Here is a 5,000-nt window from a genome sequence, read left to right on the forward strand (position 1 = left end):
AAAAGAAAGTAGAAAGTGAGAGACGTACTAATAGAAAGTAAACACACGAAAGAAAGACGGCACATAAAGAAGACAACACAGAGTGATGAAAGGGGACCAGAGAAGTGAACCATGGAGACGGAGCTAACAGTGGCGGCAGCTAGGGACGAAATGTATGAAACGTAACGCTACTACCAAAGAGACTGCTGATTAAAATTAGTGAAAAATACTATATCTACGGGTACACCAACCACTCCGTGCACACAACCACAACCACGCAGTGCACGCAACCACAATCGCGCACTGCATGCTGACTACGAGGGGATGATTACAAGCAACAGTTAACGATAGGACTACGAGGGGACGACTATAAGCAACAGGGCACAAGGGACAACGATCTAGTGAACGAGGGGACTTCAGAGACAACGAGTTAGTGAACAAGGGGATTAATAGAAAGACGAGGCTAACGTACGTGTGAGGACGACTACTAAAGATATGAATACGGGAGTTTTGCGTCACGAGGTTCACACCTCGAATATTAACATTCCCAAATTTTCAGGGGAAGAAGAAAATACAGTGGGATTTAATAGGTTTCTTAGTCCGATCGTTACTTTAATTGTCACTAAAAACATAACAGATTCAAAAAAGGAAAATAGAAATTTTAATTGAAAATGTAGATCCTGAGAAGAGTAGGGCTAAGCTTATGACAATTTTTCAACAAATAGAAGATATCAACCAACATGAAGCCTATAAGAAGGCATTTATTAAACATTTTAAGTCAAACTGTGATCAGGATCCTATCAAGTCCTTGGGCACAATGATAAAGAAAGTAAAAACAAGTGAAACTAACACAGAATATTTAGCATAATTAGACAGATGGTCTAAGGAGATGTTGAAGGATTCAAATAGGAGAGAAAGATCTAGTTACAAAGTAAAAGATTCTCAGGTTACTAATTTGATAGCATTTCCATTCTTAATACACAATTTTGATGAAATAACGTTAGAAAAGTTGTACAGAAGTCTTAAACAAACATAGTGAAATTAAAGCAATTATTTCATATTTGAGGACAGCGGAAATCCAAAAACAGAGAGAAATTAGGAACTTTAGAAGTGATTACAGAAACAGACGATCTAAATATATAATTAGAAGCATATCAAGGAATGCTAGAATTGAATGTTATAATTGTAATAAATGGGGACATAAAGCACAAGACTATTATTATGAAACTGTAGAAACTGCAAATATGAGAGTCATGATGATGACCATTGTAGAAATCCACCTTTCTGTTTATTTCACCAGAAGATAGGACATAGAACATAGGATTGTAGAACAATACCAAATTTTTGTATTCACCCAGAAACAAAAGTAAAACCCCTAGACACAGAATAAAGCAACAATACAGAGCTAACGAAAGAAACTAAGATAGATTATATTATGTTAAGGACAAGAGTAATAGAAGGGTTAAAGAAAACACCAACATCAAAGACAGTTGTAAACTGACTATAACAATTGGAAGGACTTCTGCAGGCCCTCATATTACTGGTTGAATAATCAATAAGCCTATTCAAATATCTAATGGTACAGTATCTGTAGTCAATGTTATAACTAGCAAGGTTTTAAACCAATTAAGACCAGGAGTGTAAATCTTGGAACCAATCCATTACTCACTGCAAGGAGTAACTGGATGTCAGTTAAAAACACTAAATAAGGTTGAATTAGAGGTCATCTTATATAAAAATGAGCATTTCCACATTCCAATGATATTTGTAGAAGAATCTGTTTTCCCAAGAGATTTATTGATAGGATTTATAACTATGAAAAAAGAGAGTATGGTCATATATCCTGCTGATTTAGGGATCTTAGTGAAATCACAATTAATCTCATTTTAAATCAACCACACTTAGAACCAGTATCAATGATAATAAAGCCCCTTGAAATAGATAGGGAAGATAACAATGATAGTTTAGATAGCAAGGCAGAGCGGTCCAGACCAATAGAAAATAAAGTCTCATATAGTGAACCCAGCTCAGATATTCAAGAAATTCCAGAAATTACTAATTCATCAACTTTAAACGAAGCTTTGCTAATTGTGGAAGGTGGCGTACTAAAGTCGACGTTATTATAATCCAGAGCAATTAACAGGATAGTAGTGCAGTTGAAAGGAGTCATTGAAGACTCTGACATTTTAATTATCCCAGAATTAATTACATTAGAAGGTTTGAAATTGGACTCAGGGAATTATAAGACAAACAAGAACATGGTAGAAGTATTAGTGATTAGTACTTTGAATAAAGACATAGTCTTAAGAAAAAGTACACAAATAGGATGTTTTAAAGTTTGTACAAAATCCATTGAAATTTTAAATGAGAGCACTGAGGAGGTGGAATCACCAATTTCACCAATCTGTTCAGTTCAAGAAGAAACAGATTTGATAGAGAAACACAAGGAACAACTACAACCTACTTGTTATCTTGAGTTGGACGGAATTTTAGTTGTTTTACAAAGGATTACAAAGGCGGAGCATGCCGACAGGAGACCTTTTGATCCATATCTAGGTCGGATGCAAAAAAAAAATTAAATAAATAAAAAAAAAATATGATATGATTTGATTCGTGACTCACAGGGGGATTCCTTCCAGAGTAAGTCATGTGTGACTAATCTATCTTTTTACACTAACATATAAGGCGTCAGATAACAATAGTTACGATGTTATACTTAGTAACCATGTAGTGAGCGCTGAAACTATCGGCTGTTTTAAGAAATGGTTAGACAACTTTATGGATGGGGTTGAAGCACAATAAAGCGACTGGTTTGTCGGGGGATGCCTTGGGCAAAACAACTGTTTTAAAGCATCAGATCAAATTAAAACCAGGGACTCAACCTATCTATATACCTGTCCACAGATTACCACATTCCAAACTTGCTATTGTACATAAATTGATCACTGAAATGTTACCGCAAGATGTTATTGAAAACAGGAAAAGTGAGTGGAACTTCCTTCTGATTCTGGTCCCAAAATCAGATGGTACCATGCGTACAGTTATTGATTATAGGAAATTGAATAAGCAGACCATACCTGGTAGACTCCTGTTACCGGAAATAGGAGAAATTCTTAAAAGTTTGGGAACTTAGAATAGGTATATTACCACTATAGAAATCAAGTCTGCTTTCTGGCAGATCGAGTTGCATAAAGACTCACAAGAATTCACAACATTTTCTACAACGGGACACTATGAGTTCAAACAAATGCCATTTGGGTTATGTTATAGTCCATTAACTTACATGAGATTAATGAAAACAGTTCTATATGGGTTGTTAGGAAACACTGCCAGTGTATTTCTAGATAACATTTTAATAGTCCCCCAAACAAAACAGCGGTTTATGTAGGTTATTTAAGACTAATTGAAGCAGGATTAAAAGTGAAACTTGAAAAATGTAAGTTTTTGCAGGACTGTCATTTATTTGGGATATAAAATAGACGTGCATGGACTTAGTACAGAACATTCAAAGGTGAAAGCAGTAAAGAGTTATTCAGTTCCGAACAATGTAGATAAAGTTAGAAGTTTATTGGGATTGACAGGATATTATAAGAAATTTATCCAGGGATATACAGTCATAGCTAATTCATTAAGTTCTTTGTTGAGGAAAGATTCAAAGTTCGTGTGAGGACCTGCACACCAGCAATCCTTTGACAAGTTGAAATATAAACTTATTAGTTGTCCAGTTCTCATATTTCCTGATTATGATAAGGAGTTATTTTTTTGTATTGATGCGTCTGACATAGGGTTAGTAGGCATACTGATGCAAGAGAGAAATGAAACCTTGAAACCAATAGCTAACATATCTAGACTTTGTAATTGTGCAGAGAAAAATTACTCTGTAACAGAAAGAGAAATCTTAGTAGTGATATATTCATTAGAAATTTTTAGAGATATGATATTTGGATATCCAATCAGAGTGTGCACTGATCATACAACTATCCAGAACTTATTTAACCATAAGAATTTTAGGGGCAGACTAGCCAGGTGGTTTACTATACTTCAGTGTTATGAGGTTAGGTTCGAATATATTCCGGGTAGAAAGAATATTGAGACAGCTGTACTATCAAGAAATATTAGCCAACCAACGACAGGGTTGATCAATTATGTCTGTAGTAGAGATGAGCTAGTAACATTAGATGAGGAAATAATAAGGGAAAAAAGAAAAGATAAGAAATGGGAAAAAGTAGCCCAGTATTTGATGGACCCAAGAGGTAATTCTCCAAAAGTACCAAAGGGTATAAGATAGAGTAAATTCATTTGACTAATGAACTTTTGTATAGAGAAACAGTCGTAAGTGGGAAAGATATTTCTAGGGACCCAGTGAATCAGTTGGTAATCCCAAAAAACTCATGTAAAGGAGGTATTAAAGTTACTTCATGATAGTGATTGTACTTCACATCCACGAAAGGATAAAGCTCATAGACAAGCACAACTTAAATACTTTTAGCCGGGAATGAATAAAAATATATATGATTATATAGAAAATTGTTTGAAATGTGCTAAGATTTTATATTCTACAACCATTTCAAATAAGAGAGCTGAAAAAATTGCTTCAGTAATCTATGATCAGATAATCTGTGATTTCACTACACATAGGATCTTATTTTCAGATAATGGAACTGAATTTAATAACAATATTGGAAGAATTATGTAGGTTATTTAAGATTCATGAAGTCAATATATTACGGAATCATCCTCAGAGCAATGGATTTGTAGAGAGGTTAAATAAGAAAATTATTATATGTCTTAGAGGTTTGGTAAGCCCACATATTATAACTTAGGATGCCTTTTGTTAAATGTACCCTAAATAACCAAATTAACACAGCTATGGGAGAAACACCCTTTGTTATTATTTTATATAATATAGATTATTACATCTGAATAGGATACATACATTTCAAGCTACAGAAGTCCTTCCAATTGCTATAGTCAGTTTACAGCTTTCTTTGATGTTGGTGCTTTCTTTCACCCATCTATCA

This window comes from Oratosquilla oratoria, chromosome 2 (genome assembly GCF_046742065.1).
Source record: "Oratosquilla oratoria isolate Oo_2021 chromosome 2, ASM4674206v1, whole genome shotgun sequence".
Classification (NCBI taxonomy): Eukaryota; Metazoa; Arthropoda; class Malacostraca; order Stomatopoda; family Squillidae; genus Oratosquilla; species Oratosquilla oratoria.